The 16,092-nt window shown below is 40.6% G+C and overlaps 1 protein-coding gene across 2 annotated transcripts in view; it reads left to right on the top strand.

Moving 5' to 3' along the window:
* The window catches only part of pcdh15b (protocadherin-related 15b), a 1,523,107-nt gene that overhangs the window by 1,235,494 nt on the left and 271,521 nt on the right, over nucleotides 1-16,092 (top strand). The window lies entirely within an intron of this gene.

The raw sequence follows: 16,092 nt of genomic DNA, 5'->3' as shown, positions 1-16,092 counted from the left end.
TTTGCTATTTTTAGTCTTTAAGTTTTTTGCCAGGTATAGCTTTTAGAATGGTGAAAGGAGACAATCTACTGTGTCCCATTTAAATTTGAGACAGCAAACTATAGGTTATTTGAGACATCTTTCTTGAGGTATTTTCTTTTCCCTTAGAAATCCCAAACTGACTCTAGGCTAACTGGCCTTATTTGTTCAAAGTTGAAATTTTAAAATGGGAATTCTGAAAAATTGGAGCCATATTGCATCCATACTGGGATCATTTCATTTTCCTGCAGAGCACCACACAATGAGCTTTATTATTTTCAATCTGCACAACTTATGTGTGAGTGATAAAAATAAAATTTACACCACTGTGGGTGAACCCAGCACAGTTATTAATGAGGAGACTCATCTGTCTAAAATCAGTTTCTAATTAAGTGTCACTATTCATGCCATTATGTAGATGTAGCAAGTTTAGATAAAACCATGGAATCTTGCTCAGTCTTTCAAAGAACAGATGGCAAAAATTGCATATTAATCTGTTAAGTATGAATTCCAAAATTCATTGGCTGCACTCTCTGTACAGACCTTATTAGGCAGGTATGTGGTTGGGGATACAATAGCCTTCATTTTTCTGTCTCATCCTCAGCAACAGGGAGACTTTTGCTGGAAGTTAAATCTTGAAAATTCAGTCATATAATATGGAAATAATTAGTGTGGCTTTTAAAACAAATGGTTTGAAACCTTTATTAAATTAGTGACCATTTAAATGTAAATTGTTTTGGATTATGGGGTTCAATTTTTAAATTAATTGAAGTAAAATATGAGACTCATTTTTAAATTCAACTATATTTAGGGTACATTATAAGTGGTATTTAGAATGCTTATTTTCCCTTCATACATTTGTATAATCTTCTTTGAATTATTTACTCTCCCCTTAGTGCTTTCTTTGAATATCTTTAATATTTTTTGTCTTATTCTGTTTCCCATTTCTCCCCATTTAGTCATTTCATTATTTGCTACTAATCATTTTACTCAGAAACTTCTGAAGAATCCTCCAAGATATTGTAGAATCATTGAATTTCTAGAGTGTGGAAGCAGACCATTCAGCCCATCGAGTCCACATTGATTCTTTGAAGACCATCTGAGCCAGACACAAACCCTACCTTATCCCTGTAACCCTGCATTTCCCATGGCTACTTCACATAGCCTGCACATCACTGGTCACTATAGGCAATTTAGCATGGCCAATCCACCTCCCACAATCTTTGGATTGTGGGGGGAAACCAGAGCACCCAGAGAACACCCACACATACATAGGGAGAATGTACAAACTCTACACAGACAGTCGCTCCAGGGTGGAATCGAACCCGGGTCCCTGGCACTGTGAGGCAGCAGTGCTAACCACCATCCTACCCTGAGCTGAAGGAAATACTAAAAGTTAACTGCAAAAAAAATGTGGAGCTAAGTGTTATTCGTAAGATCAGAAGATAGATCTTAGAAAATTTTCATGTACCCTTTTGGGCCTTTATACCTCTCCATTAATATATTTCAGCAAGTGATTAGAGCAGGGATGGTGGCTGAGTCATTAGCACTGCTGTCTCACAGTGCCAGAGATCCAGGTTCAATTCCACCTTTGGGTGACTGTGTGGAGTTTGTACGTTCTCCCTGTGTCTGCGTGGGTTTCCTCCAGGTGCTCCAGTTTCCTCCCACAGTCCAAAGATGTACTGGTCAAGTGGATTAGGTAGTAAATTGCCCATACTGGTAATCCACCTAACCTGTACATTAACTGTACAGTTTAGGTGGATTACCAGTGGTAAATTGCCCATAGAGTCCAGAGTTGTGCAGGCTAGATGGACTAGCAATGGGATATGTAAGGTTACAGGGATAAGGTAGGAGGATGAGTCTAGCAGGGATGCTGTTTGGAGGGATTGTGTTGACTCGATGGGCTGAATGACCTGCTTCCACATTGTAGTGATTCTATGTTTCTCGAAGTCTTAAATGGAGTAGTACAAACAGACACTTGTAAATCAAGGTGAAGAACAGTAGGCGGGATCATGTAAGGGTCTGAATGATGTGAGCTATGATAAGATTTGTGACAAAGTCAGATGAGAAGTCTGACAAGTTCTATCTCAACATCAGGAGCATCTTGCTGAATTTTTTATATTTTTGCTGAGTGACAAGGCACGTTTCAAACTAGGCAGTGGCAGGTTGCCAATTAAAGAGGATTATTGTTTGCTAAGTACTCTACCTTACCTCATTAATATTTAGCACCCTATCTTATCAAATGTAGACAAACAAGGTAGACAATGGAAATTCTTGAGTTGGAAATCAGAGCAGTTACCTGGCAATTTCAGCTGGCTGCAAACAGCCTCCATGTTAGACACTGGGCATCAACTTTTCCATGGACATCTACTACGTATACCCCACGTTAATGGACATTGGCGTTTGACTTGTATCAGCCTGTAAGGCTCTTCGTGGCACATCTCTGATCCATTCACAGGATGCTTCTGTATTTCAATGCTGCACTTCAGGCTGCACTAGCAGCTATCAATACCATAATAAACTATGTAATACTAGTGTTGAATGTAATACTGTCACAAGGACAGTCTACCCAGGGACACAAACCCAGCTTACAGACCGGACTACCCTGAATCCCTAGCCTGTTTGTGTGTTGTTATAGTGCTTACTCACACCAGATGCTCATAGCATGTTTGTAATGCATTACATTGCCTTGCCCCACCCCCCACCCCACCCCAACTCCAGCCAGATATAATAGCTTCATATTATTTCCATACTGCTTGATCATTTAGCATAGGCACAAAAGCAGTACTCTTGTCCAAGTTTGTCAGCAGACATGTCAAGTCAAAGCCTTCAGGTGGGATTGGGCAGAGGGTGCTTGGTTTCTGGTACAGTAAGGTAAAAACAATGACTGCAGATGCTGGAAACCAGATTCTGGATCAGTGGTGCTGGAAAAGCACAGCAATTCAGGCAGCATCCGAGGACAAGTCTAGGTCAGCTTTTGATATTGCCCAGTAGCTTGGACACATTCAGCCGCTCAGTATAGTCAGAGACAGGTCCCTCCTTTCATAAGGATTGATGATGTGCGAGATATGCGGCTGTCCAGCCCCATCTCCGGCACTTTTATTTCCCTTCCCAGGAACAAAGACACGGAGGAGTCTGTCCAAAACTTTTCATTCAACTTTGCAAAGTCGGGTGCGAAAAAATGGTACACACACCCCTTAATAAGAATCTCCACACATTATATACACGTAAATGTGGGCTGGGTCTCCTACTGCTGTCTTGACCAATGAGTGCTAGGGTTCCCCACTGTTTTCCTTATTTGGGTTCTGGTGCCTGTTACTCACTTGGCCAATCAGTGTTCGAGTTCCCCGTTCTTTCCTTATATGGATGATGTTGTACAACTGTGGTTAAGGGCGGTCTCTCAGCTATCGAGGAAAGCTGTTACAATTGTTTCATTCATAAAAACATGGGGGAGGTCCGGCACCAGTTTCGAGTGTCTGCTTGTGTTTACTATAAGGTAGAAAAGACTAAAATGCAGCTAACCGTTTAAAAATTACACTACCCCCTACAATGAGCTAAATGCAACATTTAAAAGGCATTTGGACAAATGCATGGTTAGGAAAGGATTGGAAGGATGTGGGCCAAATGTAGGGAAATGGGAGTAGCGTCAATGGACATTTTTGTCAGCGTGAACCAGTTTGGGCCAAAGGGCCTGTCTCTATGCTGTAGGACCCTATGCCAGGCAACTATTTTGACTTTTACTCCCCCTACGTAAGTTGTTTTTCTTCTGGAATGAGAATACAGGAGATGAAAGTGGATAGTTATTTTTGGTGTAGGTGGGGAGGTGTGCTCTGCATAGGCAGAAGAAGGCATGCAAGGTTGGTGGTGGACGTTGGGGTAGATGAGGGCAAGTGAGGGATGGTATTGTAGGCATTAGTGAGGATGGTAGAGCATGATCCTTGGTATTGACTTGGTACAGTTGCAGAGACACAGCGAGTCTGATGTATCAGAGAGATGATGTCTGGTGAAGTGGAGATGGTTATTAGCATTCTTCCTACAGTGCTGGTCATTCATCCAAGTGATTGAGACTGCATTGACCTGGGTAGAGATCTTGGACCAGGCTAGCATGGTCAGAGTGGAGAGTGTCGTGCTGGAAAAGCGCAGCAGGTCAGGCAGCATCTGAGGATCAGGAAAATCGATATTTTGGGGAAAAGCCCTTCATCAGGAATTTCTCGATGAAAGGCTTTTGCCCGAAACATCGATTTTCCTGCTCCTCAGATGCTGCCTGACTGGCTGTGCTTTTCCAGCATGATGCTCTTGACTCTAATCTCCAGCATCTGCAGTCCTGCATTTCGCCTAGCATGGTCAGATATTGTAGCCTCCAAATATGGTCCTGCGACAAGAAAACATCCTGTAGTTTTACCAACTTGATATGGACCTGGCTCAACTCCCTCAAAATATATTAAGAGGATAGTCTAGACCCTAATGTTTTCTTATTTTAAGTTAGGCACTGGACTGCCATTCAGTTGTCAAACTACCAGATTCGAAGCAAAATGCACATTATTCATACATTCTAGTTAAAATACAACAAAAGAAAGAATAAAGAACTGGCTTAGCTGTAAACAGTACTGCCCATACTGTTCAGGGATATGTAGGTTAGGTGCATTAGTCAGGGGTAAATATAGGATAATAGGGGAGGGGAGTTTGTCTGGGTAGACTGGGTTGTCTGGATCGGTGTGGACTTGTTGCGCCAAAGGACCTATTTTCACACTGTAGAGATTCTATGAAATGACCTCTGACCAGGGGAAAGTGTATGCTTTGGTTTGGAGTTATCTGCCTTCTAGTTTCTCGCTGCAAATTCAAACATTTATCATTGTCATTGAACTGCAAGCCTCTTGTACCACACTTCAATGCACCTTCATCAAAGCCACCTTGTAGCTATTATTAGAATGATCCCCAGTGAAATGACCAGCTTTTGACCTCTAGTGGACCAGAAAGGAATTAAGTATTGCTTTTCTTGTGATACTTCCTCCAAAGCAGCAGAGAGGTGCAAACTAATTTCAATGAAGTTGGCTTCACTTCTTGCATCTAATTTGGAAAGCTATGATACTGAATAAACTTTGAAAGGATGCTAATCCCTAACAGCCAGTGATGCAAGTAAGTGAGTTGAGAGTAGAACATGGTGTAGCAGTGGAAACATAATTTCAATGGCAAAAGTAATTTATTTGCTTATGGAAATAAATTTGTCATCTTAGTGACCTTATGGACCATGTTATTACCCTAGTCAATGAAGGGTACTAAATGTAGTTTAAATTATTTATAAACAGAGACCATAAGAAGTTTCACTACAGCTGAAGCCATTAAGTTCAGCAGTTCCAGACTAATTGATTATGAAGTAATCAAAAACTTCTTCATACCCTTTAAAGTGGCTTAAAAGTGGGAAGTAAAATTTGCACCACACAAATGTGAAGCACTGACATCTCCAATACCAATAAATATTACCTGCTCAACAGCATCCCCCACTATCAACACACCAGGAATTACCACTGACCACTGGGGCGGCATGGTGGCACAGTGGTTAGCACTGCTACCTCACAATGCTAGAGACACGGGTTCAATTCCCACCTCAGGCAACTGTCTGTGTGGAGTTTGCACATTCTCCCCTTGTCTGCGTGGGTTTCCTCTGGGTGCTCCGGTTTCCTCCCACAGTCCAAAGATGTGCAGGTTAGGTGAATTGGCTATGCTAAATTGCTCGTAGTGTTAGGTGAATGGGTAAATATAGGGGAATGGGTCTGGATGGGTTGCTCTTCGGAGGGTTGGTGTGGACTGCTAGGACAAGCCAAACAGAGACACGCACAAGAATTCCTAAAAGCAGAACTCTATCAACAAACACATCGAGTTAGACCCCATCTACCACCCCCTGAAAAAAGGAACAAGAAGTGACTTCACCACAGGAAATAACATCACCAAAGGAAATGACATCACCAACCCAAAGAAACCAAACATATAAATAGAAAGCAGGAATTTTCAGCATTGCTTCGCCTGAGGCCCACTGAAGATGTTACCTAGTAGGGTAACGAAACATCTGGAACTGAACCTTCCAGCTCAGTGAGCAAGCCTACATCCATGATTTCAATATTCCAAATGTGGTCTGACCAGAGCCTTTTACTCCCTCAGCAGTACAGCTTTGCTCTTGTATTCTAGCCCTCTTGAAATGAATGTGAACATTGCATTTGCCTTCTTAACTGCCAACTGAACCTGCATATTAACCATAAGGGAATCCTGAACTAGGAATCCCGAGTCCCTCTGTGTTTCATATTTCAGGAGCCTTTCCCCATTTAGAAAATAGTCTTCATTTCTATTCTGCCTACCAAAATGCATATTGTCTCACTTTCCCACATTGTATTCCATTTGCCACTTCTTTACCCACTCCTATAGCCGGCTCAAGTCCTTCTGCAGCCTTCCTGCTTCAACACCATCTATGTCTCCACTTTCTTTGCGTCATCTGCAAACTTAGCAAGAATGCTCTGCATTCCTTCATCCAGATCATGAATGTATGATGTCATTAGTTGTGGTCCCAACATTGGATCCCTGAGGCATTCCACTAGTTACTGCTATCATCCTGAAAAAGGCCCTTTTATCCAATTCTTTGCCTTCTGCCAGTCAGCTAATCTTTTCCATTAAATTCCATCTGCCACTTGTCTGCCTATTACACGAATTTGAATTTGTCCATTTGAAATTCTACACTATCCTCTTCACTGTTTGTATTATTTCTAAACTTCACATCATCTGCAAATTTGGAAACCATGACCTCCACAGAGGTCTAGGTTATTAATAAATACCAGGAAAAGCAGAGTCCCTGACATGGGCTTTCTTGGAACTCTCTGATAAAACTTCCTTTGGTCAAAAGATACATTCACCCTCTGTTTCCTGTCAATTAGGCAAGTTCACATCAATGTTGCTACTATCCATTTTACTCAATGATCTCTTGCTGATCTGTTGTGAGTCAGTCCAGGTGCAGGATATTAACTGCCCCGTCAGGTCCACACCCGCCACTAGCCCACACCCCACTCCTGGCATCTTCCCCTGCCACCGCAGGAATTGAAAAACCTGTGCCCACACCACTCCTCTCACCTCTGTCCAATGCCCCAAAGGATCCTTCCACATTTGACAGAAATTTGCCTGTATCTCTACCAATGTCATCTACTCTATCCGTTGCACCCAATGTGGTCTCCTCTACATCAGGGAGGCAGGATGCTTTCTTGTGGATTGTTTCAGAGAATATCTCTGAGACACCTGCACACACCAACCCCACCATCCTGTGGCTGAACACTTCAACTCGCCCTCCCACTCCGTCAAGGTCATGCAGGTCCTGGGCCTCCTTCACCACCAAATCATTACCACCCAACACCTGGTGGAAGAACGGCTCATATTCCGCCTTGGGACCCTGCAACCACACAGGACGAATGTGGATTTCAACAGTTTCCTCATTCCACTCCCCCCACACAACCCCATTATCCCAGTCCCAAGCCTCCAACTTGACACCGTCCTCCTGATCTGCCCATCACCTTTCCCATCTATCTGCTCCAACATCCAACCTCTCGCTTTCTCCCTCACCTTCACCTACCTATCACTTTGTCAGCTAATTTCCCCCCCCCGCTCCATTTATCTCTCAGCCCACATGCCTCATTCCTGATGAAGGGCTTATGCCCAAAATGTCAATTCTCCTGCTCCTCAGATGCTGCCTGACCTGCTGTGCTTTTCCAGCACCACACACTTTGACTCTGATCTTCAGCATCTGCAGTCCTCACTTTCTCACAGCACATTAACAGCAATTCCCTCATCATGTTAGTGAACACACAGTTTGTCCTTAACAAATCCACGCTGAACTTCCTTAAATAATCTACGTACATCCAAATAATTATCATTTTTCTCCTGAATTATTGGTTGTCAAATTTTATCTCGTATATTACCCCACAATGGAATTGGTCCAACCTCTGTGTAGAGGTAGTGTCTCAACCACTTGTATACCAGACCTGTGGATTACACATTTTGAAGGATTAAAAGTGACAAATGCATTCACTTTCAATGTCAATGAATGAAATCAGGTTCCAACTGCAAACGACCGTTGAATCAGTTACTGTCCAATTCAATTGTATCACTGAGGAAAGGGGCCATGGCAAGTAAATGCGGAGACATTTCTTCAGCCAGAGAGTGGTGGGCCTCTGGAATTCATTGCCACGGAGTGCAGTGGAAGCCGGGACGCTAAATGTCTTCAAGGCCAAGATTGATAGATTCTTGTTGTCTAGAGGAATTAAGGGCTACGGGGAGAACGCTGGTAAGTGGAGCTGAAATGCGCATCAGCCATGATTGAATGGCGGAGTGGACTCGATGGGCCGAATGGCCTTACTTCCACTCCTATGTCTTATGGTCTTATGGTCTTAAATGGAGATGAGGTGCAGATCAGTTACAGTTTGAATGGTGTACATGGACAAAGGGTAGAATGAAATTTCCTGTTCACTGCTCCATTGTGCGAGTGTCTTCACTTCAGTTTAATATATATTACTCGATCCACTTTTATCAATTTTGAATCACTCTCTGAATATAATTAATCATTGATCATTTTACAGAAAGACAAAAGTCATAAATTCATTTGGCGCTTTTCATGACTACCAAACATGTTAAAGCACTTTACAACCAAAGAAGTACTTCTTAAAGTATAACTGATATAATCAAAGAATCTCTACAGTGTGGAAACAGGCCATTTGGCCTAACAAGTCCACACCTACTCTGAAGAATATCCCACCCAGACCCGTTTCCCTACCTCATCACTCTAATTTCTCCTGACTAATGCACCTAACCTACACATACTGGAATGCTATGGACAATTTAGCACAGCCAATTTACCTAACCTGCACATCTTTGGACTGTGAGAGGAAACCCGCACAGACACAGGAAGAACGTACAAATTCCACACAGACAGTTGTCCGAGGCTGGAATCAAACCCAGGTCCCTGGCACTGAGAGGCAGCAGTGCTAATTACTGATCCACTGTGCTGCCCCCAAATGATGCAGGGCACAAAGCAGCCAATATGTCCACAACAAACTATCATAAATAATAATACAGTAATGACCAGAAAATCAGTGTTTGTAATGCTGATTGACAGATAAATATTGCTCGGAATATTGTTACATTTTAGCTGAGACACCATGGATAACTCACCAGCTCTTTTTCAAAATAGTAACGTGACAATTTTTACGTCCACCTGAACAGGTAAATATAGCATTGGTTTAAAATAAGATTATAAGACAGAAGAGCAAAAATTAAGCTATTCAGCCCAATTAGTGTGCTCCACCATTCAATCATGGCTGATAAGTTTCTCAACCCGATTCTCCCGCTTTCTCCCCATAACTCTTGATCCCCTTTACAATCAAGAACCCATCTATCTCCATTCTAAATATACTCAATGACCTGACCTGCATAGCCTTCTGTGGTGATGAATTCCACAGATTCACCATTCTCTGGCTGAAGACGTTTCTCCTTATCCCTGTCCTAAAGGGTCTTCCCTTTATTCTTTCAAAAGATGACCCCTCAAAGAGGACAGCAATCCCTTAGTACTGCATAGGGACATCAGCTTTGTTTATTCCTGAAATAACTCCACAGGGGCCAATTTACCTTTTATTTACACGTGGAAAGTCTTTCACACTGATCCAGCTCCTTCAGAGTCAGCTGTCAGAGTGTGAGGATGTCTGACACTCCCGTTCGTATCTGACAGCCATAGCTCCCTGATTTGACCTTATTAACAGCCCCAATCAGGGAACTCACATTCTGTGAGGTCCACCTGGCTGACTTTGTTACAATCAATATAGTAGCAGTTCAACTGGAGAACCTAGGTTTTGGGACCTGAACCAGTAACCTTGTGATTCAGAGGTAAGAGTGCTAACAATTGAACCATAGCTAACACTCAAAGACTGCATTTCCTGTTATCAACATATATTGACTCTCGACCAGGAAAAGAACGGTTCATTGTTGGTGAACTAACTTGACACAGGATGGTATGCTGTTGCCAAGCTAACCTTTATTTACACATGAACAGTGCTTGATTGTAGTACTGTCTCATTCAGAAACAGACATCCCTGACACTCAACTTTTATATCAGCCAGGGTTCCCAGATTGGACCAAGTTAACAGTCCCAATCAGGGAGCTCATTCTATGATCTCCAGTGGGTTGACCTTGTTACAATCAGTACCATTGGCCACTTTTCAAGAAACCCTCAAATGTACAATGTTTGAGGGAGTTCACTGATTACCAACTGCTCTACAGTGAAGAAAAAAGTGCAAAGTTAACTTTTTCAAGATGAATTATTTGCTGTAACTCAACAGATCTTTGACCCAATAGGTAGGTTTCTAAATTGATGAGATTTCAGAATGTGTTGAACAATATTTCTGATGATTGGACACCTCTGCTGGTACCTTGCAGGATAAATTTAAATGAATTGTCAGAATAAATGTAATACATAGCATAAAATGACTGCTGTGAAATATGTGTTGCAATGTTTTTCAAAACATAAGTTGCACATCCCAGAAAAAAAAAGAGTTGTCAGTGTGGCAAAAGAAATGAGAAAAGAAGGCATTGAAACACCTACCTGTTGAGTATTTCCATTGGTTTCCGTGAGGCATAGTTTAAAAATTAGGAGCTGCCCTTTGAAGGCAGAGGAGAAGATTTTTTTTCTCTCTCTCAGCATAGTGCACCTTTGGTACTCTTTGCCTCAGGAGGTGAGGTCACTGAATATTTTTAAGGAAGCAGTCAACAGATTCTTGTTTGGTAACAAAATCAATGTTATTAGGGGTAATGAGAATATGGAGTTCAAAACACTAACAGATTAGCTATGATCATATTGAATGGTGGAGCACGCTCAAGAGGGCAAATGGCCTCTGTTCCTAAATTTTATGCTTGCATTTCCATTATCCATGTTTTTGTAATAATGTTGTAAAAGGTATAAAAAGCATTGACACTGATTAAAAATGGCCCGAATATTAAAGGGGTCCTGGGTAAGTTGTACATGAGTTCCAGAGTGGGTGCCAAACCTGGGAATGTGCAATGAATCATGAGCATAAGTGTACTTTGTGACCACCTGAATTGGTCAAATCTACACTTGTCTAGTCTACATGGTTGGGACTGTTGGTCTGCAATCACGGAGATGGTGATGGAGTCTCTGACTGGGATTAAGGTCATCAACAAGTCCTTGTGAGAGATGGGGGAAGACTTCATCTATTCCTTTCTCCTCGAGATAGCTGTAAGTAAAGTCTTAACAAATATTGTTGGCTGGATTAATTTAGCCAATCAGAAAATCACCCCAGTGTCCACCTTGAATTGCAGATTAGTTTCTCCTGACATTACCAGGTGCAATCTTCATATTTAATTCTATTTGAGAGGTGTGTTCACCTCTTGTGTTTCAAAGCACATGTTAATACCTAAACTCTGTGTGAAAGAGTATCTGACTTCCCCAACTTAATGGCCAATTCTCCAGCCCAGAGTCTGCTAAGTAGGCAAATATAAAGTTGGGATTTTTTTAAAATTGAGGTTTATACTTGCATTTTTATGGCAATAGGCCTGTTGAGCAAGTGACCCCATAACTCCACACAATGAGTCTTGCCTAGCTACGCAGGCCCTAAAATCTTGTGATGAAGAAACTCCCAAGATCTCACTCTACTTCCTCTTGGTGAACTCCTAGAACTGGAAGGATTTCTAAATTAGAATCAATCTCTGTATTTGGATTACAGGATGTTGGCTGAAACTGAAATATTATGTTTTTTGCTGGCAACAACAAAAGCTTGATGTAACCTTTCAGCTACTCAAGTCAGTCTCAGGATTGGAATTGGATAGGTGCTGTAATTACTGACAAGGACCAAAGCCTTTAGTGGTGGAAAATATTAGTTCAAAAGCAAATAGAGATAATTTGAGTTCTGCACATTCAATAAAGCTGTACCATGCCTAATCATAGAAGCTACAACAAGTCTATTTCCTTAGCCAGACCTACAATATAAAGATCAGACTATGTGAACGCTTGCAGTGATAAGAAAAAAACAATCTGAAAGGAAACTGAATATATTAAGTTTCTTTTTTAACAAGAGAGTAGCTTTGCATCTTGATTGCTACCATTTATTATTTTCCTTTCAAACATTTCTAAATATTTCTATCTTGACAGTATATTACTGTTCATTATTAAGCTGTTCATTTGTTGTTAAATACTTTGTTTAATGGTTATTTTTGTAATTCTGACCATATTGTCAAAAGTCTTCCTAGTTAAGAAAGTTATTTTAGATTCTCTCAAAGGCAAAGGGAATAGAGATCTACATTTTACACAGAGTTGATATATGGAAGCAAACAATATAGAAGAAAGTAGTCAACAAAAAGAAATCTACAGGTCTTGTCTCCTATTATATAAGATATATAGTGCTTAGATCAGTTTTTTTTTGAAAGAGTTGAATGGATTGCTGATTGGTTCGAATGTGCGGTCACCCAAAGTGCTGATGCTGCTTGGCTTTCCTGTGCAAGTTTGACCTAAGACCTTAGACAAAGTATAAGAAGGTATAATGGATGAAGATGTTTTGGCTCTGGACTGTATTCCAAATCTAACATGGCTCTGAACAGATTTTCCACTCTTTTGAACTGTGTAACAAGGGAGAAGGAGAGAAACGCTGAAAGTGACAACTTTTGTGGGATTGCCTGTCATAGAATGTGCAGAATTAGAATCTTGCAGTAAGTAACCAAAGCTGATTTTGATCTGATTAAAAGAATTGTTTGACTGGATTCTTACTTGACTGGGGATCAAATTATAGAAAGAATTTTCCATGAATAAAATGGAAACTAATTCAAATTAATAATTAAAATTAATAAAAAAATGTTGTAAACACAGCTATGAAAAGCACAAAACCCAACATGAAAGAAAATATTCAAAAAAAATTATGTTTTTTGTCTGAAGCAAACTATGAAGCTTAATGGTAAAAAAATGGTTTGAGAAGGAAATATGATATAAAAGGCATGCGTGACAGAGACACATCACTTTCACAGATCATGCGTTTGAAAAATATCCTGTGGTTGTTCCCCCATACAAGTTAGCTAGGAAAGACCTAAAGAAAGAGCTAAGAAGAGCCATGAGGGAACATGAGAAGTCATTAGTAGATAGGATTAAGGAAAACCCTAAGGCTTTCTAGAGATATATCAGGAATAAAAGAATGACCAGAGTAAGATTAGGTCCAATCAAGGATAGTAGTGGGAAGTTGTTTGTGGAGTCAGAGGAGATAGGGGAAGCACTAAATGAATACTTTTAGTCAGTATTCACACTAGAAAAAGATAATGTTGTCGAGGAGAATATTGAGATACAGGCAACTGGACTAGCTGGGATTGAGGTTCACAATGAGGAAGTGTTAGCAATTCTGGAAAGTGTAAAAATAGATTCATCACCTGGGCCGGATGGGATTTATCCTGAAATTCTCTGGGAAGCCAGGGAAGAGATTACAGAGCCTTTGGCTTTGATCTTATGTCATCATTATCTACGGGAAGAGTGCTAGAAGACTGGAGGATAGCAAATGTTGTTCCTTTGTTCAAGAAGGGGAGTAGAGACAACCCTGGTAATTGTAGACCAGTGAGCCTTACTTTGGTTGTGAGTAAAGTGTTGGAAAGGGTTTCAGCGATAGGATTTATAATTGTCTAAAAAGGAATAAGTTGATTAGGGATAGTCAACATGATTTTGTGAAGGGTAGGTCATGCCTCACAAACCTTATTGAGTTCTTTGAGAATGTGACCAAACAGGTGGAAGAGGGTGCAGCAGTTAATGTGATGCATATGGATTTCAGTAAGATGTTTAATCAGGTTCCTCACAGTAGGCTATTGCAAAAAATATGAAGGCATGGAATTGGGGGTAATTTAGCAGTTTGGATTAGAAATTGGCTAGCTGAAAGAAGACAGGGTGATGGTTGATAGAAAATGTTCATCCTGGAGTTCAGTTACTAGTGGAGTACTGTAAGGACCTATTTTGGGTCCACTGTTGTTTGTCATTTTTATAAATGACCTGGATGAGGGCATAGAAGGACGGGTTAGTAAATTTGCGGATGACACTAAAGTTACTAGAGTTATGGATAGTGACAAAGGATGTTGTAGATTACAGAGGAAAATAGATAAGCTGCAGTGCTGGGCTGAGAGGTGGAAAATGGAGTTTAATGCAGAAAAGTGTGAGGTGATTCACTTTGGAAGGAGTAACAGGAATACTGGGCAAATGGTAAGATTCTCGGAAGTATAGATGAGCAGAGAGATCTCGGTGTCCAGGTACATAGATCCTTGAAAGTTGCTACCCAGGTTGATAGGGTTGTTAAGAAGGCATATGGTGTGATATCTTTTATTGGTAGAGGGATTGAGTTTCTGAACCATGAGGTCATGCTGCAGCTGTACAAAACTCTGGTGCGGCCACAGTTGGAATACTACATACAGTTCTGGTCACTGCATTATGGGAAGGATGTAGAAGCTTTGGAAAGGGTTCAGAAGAGCTTTAATAGGATGTTGCCTGGTATAAAGACGGAAGGTCTTACAAAGAAAGGTTGAGTGACTTGAGGCTGTTTTCATTAGAGAGAAGAAAGTTGGGAGGTGACTTAATTGAGACATGTAAGATAATCAGAGGGTTGGATAGGTTGGACTGTGAGAGCCTTTTCCCTTGGATGGCAATAGCTAGCACAAGGGGACAAAGTTATAAATTGAGGGGTGATAGATATAGGATAGATGTCAGAGGTAGTTCCTTCACTCAGAGAGTAGTAGGAGCATGGAATGCACTGCCTGCAACAGGAGTAGACTCATCACATTTAAGGGCATTTAAATGGTCATTGGGTAGGCGTATGGATGAGAATCGAATAGTGTATGTTAGATGGGCTTTAGATTGGTTTCACAACACTGAAGGCCGAAGGGCCTGTACTGTGCTGTAATGTTCTATGTTCTGTGTTGTCCCTGCGTACCAAACTGAGAAAAACAAAATAACAAAAATTTCGAATAAAAAAAAAGCATATTTGTCTGAAGCATTAAGATCTCCAGGGAAAGAAAATAATCAACATTTCCTTTTCACATAAACAGTTACCTGAAGAAATTTGTGCCTTAATAATTCTGTTACTTAGGCTGAGTAAAACCCTGATGAATCCTGTTAAAATAAAACATCATTACATGTATGGATCCATTAATGTACAAAACCTTCACAGAATGCTGAGAATTTAAGCAATTGTACTTTAACTTCAGCATATTTAGCATTAATGGCCTCATGTTATTCATATATTTCTATGTATTAACTGACCAATATTTCAAAGCAGGTGTTGAATTATAACTAAAACACTGTTTCAAACAGAGAAATGGTATTCAGTGAACCATGAAATTACTTCCCTTTTAGTATTCCACATCCACACCTTAGCTTCACTCAAGCTGATTTTTAACTATGCGAACATTAGCTTCTCAGACTCAGAAATATTGTAATCAAATAATACATGTAAGAATGGTCACCTTGCTACTATATCTATTCTTGTGATGCAGAAAACAACATGATCAATAATCAATATCTGTCAACCTGGACCAAATTACTACAGCCACGTAAATGTTAACCTCAGTTAATAGCCATTATTTTAATACCTGTGCCTTCCATTGAAATGCAATCATTCTATTCTAATATTGTCATAATACTATGGCTTTAAGAGATTTATCTTGTCCTTTTCTTTTCATGAACAAGATTGAGTCAGAGGCAGTGAGTAGTCTGCTCTAAATCTATAAACTGAACAGTTTGTGAAGCCTTGAGGATTTTACTTCTAAAGTTGAAATAGGAGCAGCGTACATGAGTGAGGTCAAGCTCTCACAGAACCAGGATTTTTAGTTTAGCTTTAAGCAGTTGCTGGGGTCTTGAAGCTAGATGTGAAAGCTCTCCTTCCTCTCTCTGTTACAGCCAAAAGCTGGGATTCTCTTCCTGCTGTTAGAATTGCAATCTATATTACTGAATATGCCTTTGCTAAGGCTGTGTTTATGGTATACTACTATGTTGGAACAGTTAATTAGTAATAGTTTATATAT

This window comes from Chiloscyllium plagiosum, chromosome 22 (genome assembly GCF_004010195.1).
Source record: "Chiloscyllium plagiosum isolate BGI_BamShark_2017 chromosome 22, ASM401019v2, whole genome shotgun sequence".
Classification (NCBI taxonomy): domain Eukaryota; kingdom Metazoa; phylum Chordata; class Chondrichthyes; order Orectolobiformes; family Hemiscylliidae; genus Chiloscyllium; species Chiloscyllium plagiosum.
Note: the sequence above shows the minus strand (reverse complement) of the source record. Positions and strands in the feature narration are given on the sequence as shown.